Below are 17,950 nucleotides of genomic sequence, written 5' to 3' on the forward strand. Positions count from 1 at the left end.
ATGTGGATGAAGTTTGTGGATTATTTAAGCTTGCAGGTTTGCCCGAGGATGTTGTCAAGAAGAATGTCTTCCCTTATCTTTTAAGGGAAAGTCATTGACATGGTATAGTCTATGTGATGATATTGGATCATGGAACTACAACCGATTGAAATTGGAATTTGATCATAAGTTTTATCCTATGAATCTGGTTCATCGTGATCGGAATTATATATATAATTTTTGGCCTCATGAAGTAGAAAGTATTGCTCAAGCTTGGGGGAGGCTTAATTCAATGTTAAATTCATGCCCCATTCATGACCTTTCAAGCGAAATTATTATTCAGAATTTTTATGCTTAGCTTTCTCATAATGATCGATCCATGCTCGATACTTCTCATACTGGTTCTTTTATGAAGAAGGATATTGAATTCAAATGGGATTTATTGGAAAGAATTAAATGCAACTCTGAACAACTAGACGAAGGTAAGGATTCAAGTATAAACCTTAAGTTTGATTGTGTTAAATCTTTTATGGATACCGATGCTTTTCGTGATTTTAGCACTAAATATGGACTTGACTCTGAGATAGTGGCTTCTTTCTGTGAATCTTTTGCTACTCATGTTGATTTCCCTAAAGAGAAGTGTTTTAAATATCATCCTCCCACCAAAGTTAAAGTAGTAGAACATATTAAAGTTGAAGAAGAAACTATTACTTATAATGTTGATCCTATTGTTCCTACTGCTTATATTGAGAAACCACCTTTTCCTGTTAGAATAAAGGATCATGCTAAAGCTTCAACTGTGGTTCATAAGAGTTATACTAGAACACCTACACCCCCTGAACAAATTAAAGTTGAACCTAGTATTGCTATGGTTAAAGATCTCTTGATCGATAATATTGATGGGCATGTTATTTATTTCTGTGATGAAGCTGCTAGAATTGCTAAACCTGATACTAAATATAAACATAGACATGTTGTTGGCATGCCTATTGTTTATGTTAAAATAGGAGATCGTTGTTATCATGGCTTATGTGATGTGGGTGCTAGTGTGAGTGCAATACCTTATACCTTATATCAAGAAATTATGAATGATATTGCACCTGCTGAGATAGAACATATTGATGTTACTATTAAGCTTGCCAGTAGAGATACTATATCACCAATTGGGATTGTTAGAGATGTTGAAGTCTTGTGTGGGAAAATAAAATACCCTACTGATTTTCTTGTTCTTGGTTCCCCACAAGATGATTTTTGTCCCATTATATTTGGTAGACCTTTCTTGAATACTGTTAATGCTAAGATAGACTTCGAGAAAGATATCGTCACCGTTGGTTTAGGGGATATGTCTCATAATTTTAATTTCTCTAAATTTCGTAGACAACCCCATGATAAAGAATTTCCTAGTAAAGATGAAATTATTGGTCTTGCTTCTATTGTCGTGCCTCCTGCTGATCCTTTAGAACAATATTTGCTAGACCATGAAAATGATATGTTTATGAATGAATGAAAGGAATTAGATGAAATATTCTTTAATCAAGGGCATGTTTTGAAACACAATTTTCCTGTTGAAATCCTTGGGGATCCTCCTCCACCAAAGGGTGATCCCATGTTTGAGCTTGAACAATTACCTGATACTTTGAAATATGCTTATCTTGATGAAAAGAAGATATATCATGTTATTATTAGTGCTAACCTTTCAGAGCATGAACAAGAGAAATTATTGAAAACTCTGAAGAAGCACCGTGCCGCTATTGGATATACTCTTGATGATCTTAAGGGAATTAGTCCCACCCTATGTTAACACAAAATCAATTTGGAACCTGATGCTAAACCAGTTGTTGATCATCCATGATGGTTAAACCCTAAGATGAAAGAAGTGGTAAGAAATGAAATACTAAAGCTTCTGGAGGCAGGTCTAATTTATCCTATTGCTGATAGTACATGGGTAAGTCTTGTTCATTGTGTCCCTGAGAAGGGAGGTATTACTGTTATTCCTAATGATAAGAATGAATTGATCCCACAAAGAATTGTTACAGGTTATAGAATGGTAATTGATTTCCGCAAATTAAATAAAGCTACTAGAAAAGATAATTACTCTCTACCTTTTATTGATCAAATGCTAGAAATACTATCCAAACATACACATTTTTGCTTTCAAGATGGTTATTCTGGTTTCTCTCAAATACATGTGTCAAAAGATGATCTAGAAAAGACCACTTTTACTTGCCCTTTCCGTACTTTTGCTTATAGATGTATGCCTTTTGGTTTATGCAATGCACCTTCTACCTTTCAAAGATGTATGACTGCTATATTCTCTGACTTCTATGAAAAGATTGTTGAGGTTTTCATGGATGCTTTCTCTGTTTACGGAACTTCTTTTAATGATTGCTTAAGCAACCTTGATCGAGTTTTGTAGATATTTCAAGAAACTAATCTCGTCTTGAATTGGGAGAAGTGTTACTGTATGGTTACTGAAGGTATTGTCTTGGGGCATAAAATTTCTGAAATAGGTATTGAAGTTGATAAAGCTAAAGTAGATGTTATTGAAAAGATGTCCTGTCCTAAAGATATCAAAGGTATAAGAAGTTCCCTTGGTCATGATGGCTTCTATAGGAGGTTTATTAAAGACTTCTCTAAACTTTCTAGGCCTCTCACTAATCTCTTGCAAAAAGATGTTCCTTATGTTTTTGATGATGATTGTGTAGAAGAATTTGAAATACTTAAGAAAGCCTTGATTTCTGCACCTATTATTGAAAGAACAAGTGCTCCCTGGGTGATTTTGGTAATTAATGTCAACATATCTCTTGTTGGACTAATATTTTAATCGAGTATATTTCAGATAAGTTCAACATTGGAGTGGCATGGATAAGAGGATGTGGAACCCCTTCAAGATGCTAAGGACAAACATTGGCAAAAGATCAAGACTCTACATTTTCATTTTAGTGAACCAAGATCACATTGAGTCCATAGGAAATCTAGTGCTATTAAAAGGGGATGAGGTGTTGCTTAATGGCTTGCTTGCTCAAAATGCTTTGTGATATGCTCCAAAGATCATCAACCACTTTCTCATATCCACATATGTCCTAAACCTAAAGTCAAACTCGGCCTGGCCGATTTGATCTATCCGGCGCCCCCGATTTCTTTTGACATAGCCACTGCCAGAAATCCTAATTAGTTCGGTCTCACCGATGGGATCTCAGTCTCACCGGGATGGGCTTGCAAACTCTCTGTTTCCTGTTTCAATAATTTCGGTCCCACTGAGATATGCAATCGGTACCATCGGGTTTTCTTGACCAACTCTCTGTTTGCTTATTACCAAACTCAGTCTCACCGAGTTTGCATAATCGGTCAAACCAAGTTGAGGTTTTACCCTAACCCTAGCACATCGGTCCCACCGAGTTAACCTTGTCGGTCCCACCAAAAACTCTAACGTTCACATTTTGAACCAGATCGGTCTGACCGAGTTTCACTATTTGGTCTCACCGAGTTTGGGAATCTATGTGTAATGGCTAGATTTTGTTGGAGGCTATATATACCCCTCCACCCATTCTTCATTCGTGAGGAGAGCCATCAGAACGTGCCTACACTTCCACTACTCATTTTCTGAGAGAGAACCACCTACTCATGTGTTGAGACCAAGACATTCCAATCCAACCACAAGAATCTTGATCTCTAGCCTTCTCCAAGTTGCTTTCCACTCAAATCATCTTTCCACCATAGCCAAATCTATGAGAGAGAGTTGAGTGTTGGGGAGACTATCATTTGAAGCACAAAAGCAAGGAGTTCATCATCAACACACCATCTATGACCTTTTGGAGAGTGGTGTCGACTGGTTAGGTGTCACTTGGGAGCCTCCATCAAGATTGTGGAGTTGAACCAAGGACTTTGTAAGGGCAAGGCGATTGCCTACTTCGTGAAGATCTACCCAAGTGAGGCAAGTCCTTTCGTGGGCGATGGCCATGGTGGGATAGACAAGGTTGCTTCTTCGTGGACCCTTCTTGGGTGGAGCCCTCCGTGGACACGTGCAACAGTTACCCTTCGTGGGTTGAAGTCTCCATCAACGTGGATGTACGATAGCACCACCTATCGGAACCACGCCAAAAATCTTTATGTCTCCAATTATGTTTGCACACTCCAATCTCATCCCTTTACTTTCTTGCTAGTTGCATGTTTTACTTTCCGCTGCTCGTATACTCTTTGCATTCTTGCTTGAATTGTATTATGAATCTTTACTCATTGAGGGTCTAATCACCCCCCCCCCCTAGACACCTCTTCTCAATCATTTCAATTGTTCAGCCGCCTGATTGGAATTTACCCTTTGAAATGATGTGCGATGCTAGTGATTATGTTGTTGGTGCTGTACTAGGGCAAAGAGTTGATAAGAAATTGAATATTATTCATTATGCTGGTAAAACTCTAGACAGTGCCTAGAGAAATTATGCTACTAGTGAAAAGGATTTTTAAGCAGTTGTTTTTGCTTTTGATAAGTTGAGATCTTATATTGTTGATTCCAAAGTAACTATTCATACTGATCATGTTTCTATTAAATATCTTATGGAAAAGAAATATGCTAAACCTACACTTATTAGATGGGTTCTCTTGCTACAAGAATTTGATTTGCATATTATTGATAGAAAGCAAGATGAGAACCCCGTTGTAGACAACTTGTCTAGGTTAGAAAATGTTCTTGATGGCCCACTGCCTATTGATGATAGCTCTCCTGATGAACAATTAGTTGTCATAAAAGCTTCTTGTAATACTCCTTGGTATGCTGATTATGCTAATTACATTGTTGCTAAATTTATACCACCTAGTTCCATATACCAGCAAAAGACAAAGTTTTTCTATGATTTAAGACATTACTTTTGGGATGACCCACACCTTTATAAAGAAGGAGTAGATGGTGTTATTAGACGTTGTGTACCTGAGCATGAATAGGAGCAGATCCTGCACAAGTGCCACTCCGAGTCTTACGTAGCACACCATGCTGGAGATAGAACTGCACACAAGGTATTGCAATCCGGTTTTTATTGGCCTACTCTCTTCAAGGATGCTCGTAAGTTTGTCTTGTCTTGCGATGAATGCCAGAGAATTGGTAATATTAGTAGACATCAGGAAATGCCTATGAATTATTCACTTGTTATTGAACCATTTGATGTTTGGGGCTTTGATTATATGGGACCTTTTCCTTCCTCTAATGGGTATACACATATTTTAGTTGTTGTTGATTATATTACTAAGTGGGTAGAAGCTATTCCAACTAGTAGTGTTGATCATAACACCTCTATTAAAATGCTATTAAAATGCTTAATACACATATTTCTGAGGTTTGGAGTCCCTAGATATTTAATGGCTGGTGGTGGTTCACATTTTATTCATGGTGTTTTCCTAAAATGCTTGCTAAATATGATGTCAACCATAGAATCGCATCTCCATATCATCCTCAGTCTAGTGGTCAAGTAGAATTGAGCAGTAGAGAGATTAAATTGATTTTGAAAAAAACTATTAATAGATCTAGAAAGAATTGGTCTAAGAAGCTTGATGATGCATTATGGGCTTATAGAACTGCTTATAAAGACCCTATGGTTATGTCTCCATATAAAATGGTTTATGGAAAGGCTTATCACTTACCTCTTGAATTAGAACATACAGCTTATTGGGCAATCAAAGAGCTCAATTACGATTTCAAACTTGCCGGTAAGAAGAGGTTATTTGATATAAGCTCACATGATGAATGGAGAACCCAAGTCTATGAGAACGCCAAGTTGTTTAAAAAAGGTTAAAAGATGACATGACAAAAGGATACAAAAGTGTGAGTTTGATGTAGGTGATCATGTTTTGCTATACAACTCTCGTTTAAGATTTTTTGCAGGAAAGTTTCTCTCTAAATGGGAAGGTCCTTACATTATCAAGGAGGTCTATCATTCCGGTGCCATCAAAATCAACAATGTCGAAGGCACAAATCCGAAGGTGGTAAATGGTCAAAGAATCAAACATTATATCTCAAGTACTCCCGTAAATGTTGAAACCAATATAATTAATACCATAACACCAGAGGGGTACATAAGGGATATATACTTTCCAGAACGTTACAGACTCCGAAAAGGAATAGGTATGTGGTACCGTAAGTGAACTGACTTCAAAACTATTCTAATAGCATTTTTTACTCCGTTTTGGAATATTTAAAAATTAGGAAAATTAAAAGTAGTTCGAAAGAGAAACGAGGAGACCACAAGGGTGGAGGGCGCGCCCTACCCCCTGGGTGCGCCCCCTGCCTTGCAGCGACCTCTTGTGCCCTCCGGACTCCATTTTCTTGCACAATACTTCTTTCAGCTGGTAAAAAATCATTATATAATCTCCCAAAGGTTTTGACCATTGTACCACGACAAAATCCTCTGTTCTTGTGTTTATCTAATTCTGCAGCAGATTTGGAGCAAGATGTCGTCCGAAGATTCGGAGGGAGAGAGCTATGTAGCTGATTTCATTGCAGACCGCAAGGTTTACGGGGATGTGGAGCATTACGGTTGGACCACGGAGGAATAAGAAGACTATGACCAGAAAGGAAAAGAAGAGACAAGTTCCAATGAAGAGGAAGTCCCACTACCCCAACCTAGGGACATGCACGTGGAGTTCAAAAGGTCAAGTCTCCCCACTAAAAAAAAGAAACCTAAGATCGAGTTTATCCCTTTCCGTCTTTTGCAGGAAGCAAGCAAGAATTATGCAAAAAGGTATTAATACTTGTCGGGCGGTAGGTGCGACATATGCCAATGGATGGCTTATCATTGTGGGAGCCAGTAAGACATCGCCGGTGCCTGGAAATAGGATGAGGCGAAGACATGCATGCCGACGAATCTTACCCAGCTTCGGGGCTCTCCCTGGATATAACACCCCTACTGCTACTCTGCGGGGTCTCCGCATGATCACTAGATGAATAAGTGGCTACAAGCTGCTCCTAGAGCTGTTCGGTGAGAGGAAGAAGAAGGGCACAGCTAGCTCCTCTCTTCCCTCTACGTGGTGGCTAAAACTATCTGAGTCCAACCCTTTGCATGGGTGTCTCCGGGGGTTTATATAGGCCTACCCCCGGCGGTACAATGGTAATCCGGCCTGGGCGTGGGCCCAAGCTGTCAGTGTCTACGTCCGTCGGCTTCTGGGGCCCGCTGCCTGGTGGGTCCCGCCGGCTACCGGCCCCACCGCTTGGGGGGTCTTGTCGGGGGCTGGTTACTGTCACCTCGCCTCTGATGACGAGGGCTTTGTCGAGGTAAGCATGGCTACAGTGCCGCCACCTTGCGGGCGCTCACTGTAGCCTTACCTCGTCCTGTCCGCTTGATGGTGCGCGCGCCCCAAGGAGGGGGGCAAGCCGGCTGCAGGAAGCCGGCCTGACCTTAGGCCGGCTAGGGGAGGCCAGGCCGCCTTCGGATGTCTCTCTGACCGAAGGGGCCCGCCGCATCTGGGTCGTACAAGCGGCCCATCATGGATGGTGTCATGGTTTGCATGGCAATAGTGCCTCGTCGGACAGGGGATGTCCGCCCTGTACGGTGTACTGTAGCCATGCTTGTTCTGAGATTCGAGGGTGGCAGGGTCCACTGTAGCCCTGCCCCGTCTCATCACTGTTATGGGGAGTTGACTATAGGGTGCGGCCCATGGCCGCCTGCCATAGTCGGCCCTGTTGTGGCATCCCCCGAAGATTGTTTACAGCCGGGCCGCCTTCCGCTAGTCGGCTCAGGCGATAGCCGGCCGGAAGAAGGCGGCCCCGCGTCTTGGGCGCCTCAAGGCTCCGTCGGCCCATTGTTTTTTCTGAGGGACAAAGGGAGCCGATTAGGCTACCCGTGGTCATTTACTCCGACAATAATAGAGCAGGAGGTCGATGACCTAAAGGAGGAAAATTCCATTCTCAAGCATAAGCTGAGGAAGAAGGACAAGTCCACTTCATCATCAATGACTCCATCATCACCACCTCCGAAGAAAGAGACATAACTACATGGGTATGGGCACTCTCCTTGGCAACTGCCAAGCTTGGGGGAGGTGCCCCGGTATCGTATCTCCATCACACCTTTACTCTTATCGTTTTTCTTAGTCCAATCCTTCTAGTTATATCTTGATCTAGTAGAATAAAGTTTTCAGTATGATCTAGCTTTGAGTTTTGTTTTGAGATCTATCTATGTAATCGAGTTCGTGAGCTATATAATAAAGAGTAGTTTTGAGTTGAGGTCTTTGCTTTCTTGCTATGATCTTGAGGGAATAAAAATAAAATAAAGAATAAAAAGAAATAAGAAGATCATACGTTGATCTTATGGAGAGTAATGACTTCACACATAAAGAGTATGATGAACAAAAGTTTTTGAGAGTTCACAAACATAGTTTTGGTCATTGTTGCAATTAATAGGAAGTAATAAAGAAAGAGAAGTTTTACATATAAATATACTATCTTGGACATCTTTTGTAATTGTGAGCACTCATTAAAATATGACATGCTAAAAAGTTGATGTTGGACAAGGAAGACAACATAATAGGTTATATTTTCTTATATTTGAATAGAAGTTATATTGTCATCGATCCTCCAACATGTTGAGCTTGCTCTTCCCTCTCATTCTAGCCAAATTATTTGCACCAAGTAGAGATACTACTTGTGCATCCAAAGACCCCTTAAACTCAGTTTTTGCCATGAGAGTCCACCATACCTACCTATGGATTGAGTAAGACCCTTCAAGTAAGTTGTCATCGATGCAAGCAATAAAAATTGCTCTTTAAATATGTATAATCTATTAGTGTGAAGAAAATAAGCTTTATACGAACTTGTGATATGGAAGAAATAAAAGCGACGGACTGCATAATGAAGTTATTTATCACAAGTGGCAATACAAAGTGACGTTCTTTTGCATTAAGATTTTGTGCATCCAACCATAAAAGCGCATGACAACCTCTGCTTCCCTATGCGAAGGGCCTATCTTTTATTTTTATCTTCTACCATTATACGAGTGTCATGGTGATCTTCACCTTTCCTTTTTACACTTTTTTTCTTTTGGCAAGCACTATGTGTTGGAGAGATTCAGATATATATATCCACTCGGATGTAGGTTATCATAAAGTGGTATTGTTGACATTACCCTTGAAGTAAATGGTTGGGAGGCGAAACTATAAGCCCCTATCTTTCTCTGTGACCGACTAAGGCTTTGGGCCCAAGCTGTCAGTGTCTACGTCCGCCGGCTTCTGGGGCCCGACGCCTGGTGGGTCCCGCCGGCTACCGGCCCCGCCGCTTGGGGGGTCTTGTCGGGGGCTGGTTATTGTTGCCTCGCCTCTGATGACGAGGGCTTTGTCGAGGTAAGCATGGCTACAGTGCCGCCGCCTTGCGGGCGCTCACTGTAGCCTTACCTCGTCCTGTCCGCTTGATGGTCCACGCACCCCGAGGAGGGGGGGCAAGCCGGCTGCAGGAAGCCAGCCTGACCTTAGGCCGTCTAGGGGAGGCCAGGACGCCTTCGGATGTCTCTCTGACCAAAGGGGCCCGCCGCTTCTGGGCCGTACAAGCGGCCCATCGTGGATGGTGTCATGGTTCGCATGGCAACAGTGCCTCGTCGGACAGGGGATGTCCGCCCTGTACGGCGTACTATAGCCATGCTTGTGCCGAGATTCGAGGGTGGAAGGGTCCACTGTAGCCACGCCCCGTCTCATCACTGTTATGGGGAGTTGACTATAGGGTGCGGCCCATGGCCGCCTGCCATGGGCCGGCTTTCTTGGAGCCGGTCCTTCATGGGCCGGCTTTCTTGGAGCCGGTCCTTCATGGGCCGGCTTTCTTGGAGTCGGCCCTGTTGTGGCGTCCCCCGAAGATTGTTTATGGTCAGGCCGCCTTCCGCTAGTTGGCTCAGGCGATAGCCGGCCGGAAGAAGGCGGCCCCGCGTCTTGGCCACCTCAAGGCTCCGTCGGCCCATTGTTTTTGGGTCCCGATAACTGCCACACGTGTGGTGTATCAGGTAGTTGTGCCACACGCCTCGTGTGGCATGGTCAGCAACCAGCCCACACACCTGTGTGTGGGCAAAACAACTAATGCCCACACACATCTTTTTTCCCTCCAGAACCCTCTCACACGCATGCGTGTGGGCGAAGTTGATAATGCCTACACACCCGTATGTCAGGCCTCGTACCTTCCTGGTCCCGCACGTGCCGCGTGACGCCCACCGCGCGCCCGCAGTTGCCATGGTCTAGACCCGCCATGTCACTGAACTACGGTTGCCATGTCGGACAACTGCAGTTGCCATGGTTGCTCAACTGCAGTTGCCATGTATGGTCTGATCTGATGTAGTTGCCATGATTTCATAACTTTAGGAGTTGCCACATACTAACACTAGGCAGTTGAGAGAGTTGCCATGTGCTCACAAGCATGCTAGGGCAGTTGCCATGTAAAAAGGAAGAGTTGCCATCTGCTAACGTACACGTTAGGGAAGTTGCCATGTACGTGCATGTTGGGCCAGTTGCCATGTACCATGCAAAAACACATGGCAACACGGCAAAAGAGAGTTGTCATCTGCTTACGTGCACACTAGGCAGTTGCCGTGTACCCTGCAAAAACACATGGCAACTCGGGTAAAAAAGAGAGTTGCCACCTGCTTATAAAGCACACTAGGGGCAGTTGCCATGTGCGCTGCAAAAACACATGGCAACTAGCAGCTGGGGTGAGGGAGAGGAGACAGGCGTGTGGACGAGATGACAAATGCCCACACACCAGCCCTTGTGCGTGACTAAAAACTGGTGTGTGGGTGAACTGCTAAACGCCCACACACCGACCCCTCCGTGTGCTAAAACGGATGTGTGGGCGAACTATGTCACACACCACACACACGCCTTGTACTACGTGGCACAGAAAATCAGTCAGAATGTGTCAAGATTCGTGCATATAGTACTGGACGGTGATGGATGCGTGTGATCGAGATGGTCAACGTCCACACATGTGGGCGTTAACATTTCCGTTGTTTTTTCTGAGGGCCAAAGGGAGCCGGTTAGGCTACCCGTGGTCATTTACTCCAACAGTAGTCCCCGAAGCTGGTTGGGCTTCGCGGCTGAAGGGGGGAACGAGAAGCTCGGCCAGCTTCCTATCCCGAAGAGCCGGTGGCTAGGAGCCGGCCTCCCTTGCGTGTGCCTTCTCGGCAAAGCCTTCCCAAATTCCTAAGGCGGGAAAACAGCTGGTGCGCCAGCCAAGCGGCGAGCTGGCCGCCTGCCACCCGCGCGCCGCGTGGCTCCCTTCGGCTGGAAGGGCCTGCCAACCCACGCGCGCGACAGGACGCAACTGCAGGACAGGGCCCACCACTTCCGCGCCTCGGCCCGTGCGCAGATCTTTTGTGGCCCGAAACGGGCCGCACATCTTCCGGCGGCGGTTCCCACTCGCCATCAAGGCGCGATTGTCGCGGGTCATGGGGGAGTGGGCGCAGTTAATCCCACGCCCTCCCCGCGCCTCGCCTCCTCGGCTTCGCCGCGCGAGGCTATAAGTAGGGGCGGGGAGGGGGAGCAGCAGTTGTTCGCACGCTCGCCCTCGCCCCCTCCCTTTCCTTCCTCGCTGCGATAGCCCATTGCTGTGCCCCGCTCCGCCATTCTTTCCCTCTTCCCAGCGTGCCGTAGGCCTGCTACCTCCGCGCTGAGTGCTCTCCGCCGCCACACTTGCCGTCATGGCTCCGACGTCGAGCTCTTGGGACGGCTCCACCGTCCGCGACGACCACATTGATTTCCTCCGCAAGACGCGGCGGCTGCCCGGCGAGCATCTTATGTGAGTCCGTCTCGCGCTAGCGAGGGAGGTTTCGTCGGCGTCGGAGGAGGGCGAGCGAGTAATATTCTACTCGCACTGCCTGCGCGGCGTCGGCCTCCCTGCGAGCAGCTTCTTCCACGCATTTCTTGATTTCTACCAGCTTCAGCCGCACCACCTCACCCCCAACACGGTGGTGCTCCTAGGCCTACCCCTAGGCCAGATTCCCACAATTTGCGCCCCCTACCTGGCGCGCCAAAGATGTCGGTGGTAAATGACACCTATGGGATCACTGGAATCCCTTCTGTGGTTGCGGGGCACGGAGTCGTGAGAAGAGCGGGACTAGTGGATGGCACAAAGAGGATTTACCCAGGTTCGGGCTGCAAAGATGTGTAAAACCCTACGATCCTGCTTTGCTGGTTGTATTAGTGTTCTTGAGCTCTTGAACTAGCTCTGGGTGCTGCCAGGTTCGAAAGAGCCGAATCCCCACTCAGTATGACATGGGCCTCCTTTTATAGGCAAAAGGGGCTGCCACAGTAGCACACAGGAGGTGGAAAGCGCTACAGTGCTGCGTGGTTATCGCTATCATTACAGGATGAGACGCATTAAATGCGGGGCTTAGGTGTCCTTTGCTTTATCGGGGGATGGGGGCGAGGCCCGTCCCGTCTGTCGCCGCCCCTCCTGGCTTCGACACATGCCCTGGCTAGCAACGCATGCAGCGCCATGTAGGCAGGCAGGCAGCTGAGGTGGCGCGGTGGTGGAGTCTCCACGAAGGTTTGCATGCTGCCACGCAGGTGCCTGCCCAGCTGGTTGGGTCGGTGGCTGCGTATGAGAGGCGGCAGGAACTTGGCGGGTGCGGGCTAGGAAGTAGCCTTGCCGGTGCGCTTGGTGATGGTCTTGCCGGGTGTCCCGGCAAGAGTATTGCCGTGGCGCGCTGGCTTCCCCAGCAAGGATCTTGCTAGGGGGGCCCTGTGGGTTTCTTTGGTGAGGATGGTTGCCTTCCTATCCTTTCTTGATCTTGATTGCTCTTTTGTCTTCACAAAGATCTGCATGCCACCACGGAGGTGCCTCCCAAACCCTGCCTCAACGCGACTGCTCAGCGTCGATGGGCTCGAAGGTGGCTCGCTCAGTGGGCATGGACGAGCTGCTCCGGGAAGGATCTTGCCGGGGCTGCTGAGGCTGCCCCCGGCAAGGGTCCTTGCCAGGGCAACATGCATCGCCCGTGCGGCCTTCGAGGTCTTGGTCCTTTGTCGTGTGCTTTGCTTGTTCTTGTGGCTTTGGCTTTTCTCCGGCTTCCCTCTCTTGCCTTGCTCTGTTGTGGTCACGGCAGGTGGCTCTGACTGCCCGTGCACAAGTAAAGGGGTCAAAAGCTAGGCCCCTACTTTTGTACACCGACAAGAACCTTCCATGTTAGTAGGAAGAACGGATGTTTTTTCTAGATCTTTGCTTTTGGAGCTACATATTTGTATATGATATGTGAATCATTGAGATGCATTAACATGTTGATCTTATGTATGGGTATCATACTAGTTGGTTTTGAATTTGGGCTACTAATGTGAACATATTACAATGTCAGGCCTGTGAGTCTCGTGTGAACATTTCGAATGGATCGACTCTTACTGTTGTGCATAGCATGATACTTATTTCTGTGTTCTAAGTGTTTACAAGTTACTAACAGTTCCTTATTTCTGTTCGCTCGGTGTTTACAAGTTACTGATCGATCACTAGCTAGCCTACTAATGCGCTCTTGGCAGTTTTAGTTGCAACGCAAGATCCAAAGTGGCAGATTTTTGAATAAAAATGCTACCTCTAGAGAAACTGACAAGCTGCTCTAAAGAAAATGCCGTGTGAATCTGAAGAAACTGCCAGCAAAAACGTTCGCAAATGCCTTATCTCCCAGCGAACGTTCATTAGCTAATGCGATCATACACGTACACCATCTGACCTACTCGATCCTACACGTACACTATCTGAACTACTCGATCCTACACGGATAAATAGTGGATCACGCACATACTACCTCCTTTCCGGTTTGCAGGGCTCAATTCAAAAAATGACCTACTCAATCCTACATGAATAAATAGCGGATCACGCACGTACTACCTCCTTTCCAGTTTGCTGGGCTTAATTCAAAAATCTCACCAACCAAGGTTGATGATGAGTGGTGGAATCATTTTTGACAAGGAGGGAGGACCACATCTGGATGATTCGAGAGCACTCATTTGACCGTCATGCCGGCGTGCAACCCAGCACAGGCGGAACGCACCACTGACGGGACGGGATGGCACAGTCATAATTTTAGTTTTTCTAGTTTCCCACGGTAAGCTGGCGCGCTAAGCCATGCCTACTTATGCATTGAATTCCGATGACCATGATGACCGTCGCATTTCCCGTGACACGCTGGTAAGCCTACCTTCTGGATATAGTTATTGTTTCCCGGCCTTCTCCGGTGGCACCATCAGCCAACTCGCCCTATCCTCATAAGCCCCCACCGGCCCGACGTTGCTCGCCACTTATCCTCGCTCTTGCCACATCCGCCATGCCCTCGCCCGTCCGTGATAGGCGACGCCGGAGGCGGTCCCCGCTGGAACTAGTGTTCGGTTTTTCACCGGAAGGCAGACGGAGGGAGGAGGCATTCTATCGGTCTTTAGATGGCAATGCGGAGTATGAGGAGTTGTTGCAGCGCGACCGCCTGGCGGAGGAGTAGCGTATCGCCAATTTGCGTCGCCAGCAGGACATGGAGCAGCAGCGCACCGACGCTCTGAGTCACAAGTAGAGCGCCCGCAACTGGGTCGACTACGTGGAGGCCGGCGCCCGGCAAATAGCCCTGGAGGCTGTCAGGCACACACGCGTTCGCGACGTCGAATTTTACTACCAGCTCATCAAGTGGGTTTCCCGCTTACAAGCCAAAGCTTCAGTGGACCATGCCGGCATGGAAAGGGCAAACGCGCGTGAGCAACGCGCCCTATCACACCTCTGGCAAGTCTGAGACGAGGCGGAGGACGCCGGTGCCGGTGTTTAGCGTGTACCGCAGATGGCGGCCGACATCGTCTAGTTAGCTAAGTATAAGTTAGTACTTGTACACTACTAGAGTATTAGTGGGAGTAGATAGTTAACTTGGCTATGATGGTTGTCAACATGGAAGTTCAGTACTCTATATCTGGATCAGACCTGTTACTTTGCTCTGAATTTTGAACTTTTCGTTTGAGCATATGGAATGGGTTGTTATTTTTTAAATGGGTTTTATTTGTCTGCCACGGGTTTAGAGGCTGACTTGTGGGCCTATCAGGTTGACGCGTACACAATCAGGAGATGATTGTACATGGAGAGGATGACAGCAGGGACCCACCAAGGTCATGGCAGTACGCAAGCAAGTGCCTCCTTATTTCAAGCCAATAAAAAATGGCTCCTCCTAGTGGACTTCTGACATCTGGGTCCCATGCCATTGTTAACATAGTCAATAAACGAGATAATTGCACAACGAGCGGCTGACAACAGGGACCCAGCAGCTCACCCAGTTTTTTGGGGGGTTAATTTGATAAATGCCACTCCAAATCTGGTGATTCCGAGAAATGCCACTTCAATTTCCAAACTTTGAAAAATGTCATTTCATGCCATTTCCAGTGCATTTTTCGAAGTCTGTAGTGGCGTTTTTCAAAGTTTGCAAATTGCAGTGGCATTTTCCAAAGTTTGCAAAAACTACAGTGGCATTTTTTAAAGTTTAGAAATTGCAGTGGCATTTTTATGAATTGCTATAATTGGAGTGGCATTTATCTAATTTGTTTTTGAGACGGAAGCAGGGTGTCAACTGGGCTGTGCGGGGCACTCTGGCCTGTCTAGACAACCTTTTTTTATGTTTACCACAGACCAGCCCAGTAGTTTTTTTTCTAAAAATGGCTAGCCCAGTTTTTTTGTGATTTGTCAAGTAAGTTGCTTTGTTAGTCTTGTTGGGCTGCAAATCTTTCAAGACGAGGAGAGCTTCATTCGGCTGGCCGAGGAAATGGCTTATCAGTAATGAGAAATGGGTTGTACATTTTTAAAACACATCAAACTGGCAATTAGTTTCAAATTTATTTTTTTCATTTCGATATTTTCAATTGCATTGATTTTTATGCGTGGACAATTTGTTGGATTTTATATTGATATACATTTATTTTTAAAATCAATTTGAATGTGACTCGAAATTTCGGGATTAAAAACAGTTTGGACCACACCGAAATATGAAAAATTTTGTATATTTTTTTAACCGTGGCCACAATATGGGATGTAATGCTAACAAAATGAATATGGGCTCCAAAAAAACCTTAAGAATTAGCAAATGGGCTGTAAATTATTAGAAATAATGGCAGATGGTTTGTATGTTGTTTTCCACCGATTTGAGGCTTTCCTAAAAAAAGGTTGACGCACAAGCACTGACTGTTGGATGTCCATCCAGCGGCCATCGTCCTTCTTCAATCTCTGCTCCTCCTGCTCCAGCCGCTCAAACAAGCGCCGGTAGGACTGCCTGCTCCCTCCTCTCACAGCCGGCTCTGCTGCCGTGCAAGCCTCACCGCCCCACCATACTCCCATCTCTGGCCTAGCCATCCCTCTACTCACCCACACCTGTTGTTATTCTCTGACGACGTCAAACTAACCAGTAAACCCTCATACAGTCGTACCCCCCTCCGCGTGGGAAACAATTGCCAAATCTTCCCTGGCTCCATCTCGTTCCCTTCCTAGGCCTCGACGTCGTCCACCGCCCTAGTGCTCTCGGAGCGGCGTGGTCAATGTGGTCAACGACCCAGATGCATCTAAAGTGGACTGTACATGGAGAGGCTGATAGCTGGGTCCATGGTCGCATGCAAGGAAATGCCTCCTTATTACGCGAAAAATAATGATTCCTCCACCTGACATCTGGGACCCACCGAAAGGGCCTCTGTATTTCACGAAAAAAATGTTACTGCCGCTGACAGCTCGGACCCACCAGCTATATCTTCGCACGCAAGGAAGTGCCTCCTTATTATGCACAAAAAATGAATACTCCCCCTGCTAGCCTGGACCCAGCATACTGGGAGGCTGACTTGTGGGCCTACTAAGTTGACGGGGACGGAGGGCTTTATCAACTTAGTCGGTAATAGTGCGTCTTCAACCTCTGGTCTTCTTGCTCCAGCCGCCCAAAGTAGCGCCGGTCGTGCCAACTGCTCCTGCCTCCCGTGGCCGGTTGTGCTGTCGTGGAGGCCTCACCGCCCCCTACTACTCCCACCGCTGGTCAGGCCATCCCTCCACTCACCCACACCCCCTGTTATTCTGCGGCTACAGCAGCCTCACACCGCAGCCGGACCAATGAACCCTCGTACTCCTCTCCGTGTGGGCATCCACTGCCGCGTCTTCCCCAGCTCCGTGTCGTCCCCTTCCTAGGCCTCGCCATCATCCACCGCCTTGGTGCTCTTGGCACGGAGTGGTCAATGTGGTCAACGACCGACTTCCATCGGAAGAGTACTGTACGTGGAGAGGCTGACAGCTGGGTCCACGGCCGCAGCAAGGAAGTGCCTCCTTATTACGTGGAAAATAATGATTCCTCCAACTGACAGCAGGGACCCACCAGACGGGCCACCGTATTTCGCGAAAACCCGTTTCCCCCCTGACTGTTGGGACCTACCAGCTAAATCTTCGCACACAAGGAAGTGCGTCCATATTAAGGGCAAAAAATGATTCGCCCCCTGACTGTTGGGACCCACCAGCTACATCTTCACACGCAAGGGAGTGTCTGACAGTCAGGACCCACCTGGTCGAAGCGTACGTATCATTGTCATTCTGGTCGCGAACGTGTACGTACATATGATCAGTCTGTCTGTAGGCTGCAGCGATGAACCGTGGCCGTGTAAGGAAGGGCACGTGTCGTAGTAGAGGCACGCACATGTCGTAGTAGAGGCATGCATGTAGCATGTGCACGTACGTACAGCGTCCAGGGTGCAAGAAAGAAAATACGGCCACGTAAGTCCATACGGGCGGGGTCTCGAGCGCGTACTCGCGCATATATATACGGACGGCCAGGGCTTGTGTACATGGAGAGGCAACAGACGGCAGCAACGGCGTCAAGTTCATCGAGCAGCAAACTGGCCGGGTCGGAACAGAGAAACAGTGTCATGTTCATCAGGAGGCAACCGACTGGGTCGGAATACGTCGTGTTCAGCCAATCGGCTTGGACGGAATAGCCGATGGAAACGAGGCATGGCGTACCGCAGAATAGAGGAAACAGCCTTGTGT

The sequence above is a fragment of the Triticum aestivum genome, chromosome 3B (genome assembly GCF_018294505.1).
Source record: "Triticum aestivum cultivar Chinese Spring chromosome 3B, IWGSC CS RefSeq v2.1, whole genome shotgun sequence".
Lineage (NCBI taxonomy): Eukaryota > Viridiplantae > Streptophyta > Magnoliopsida > Poales > Poaceae > Triticum > Triticum aestivum.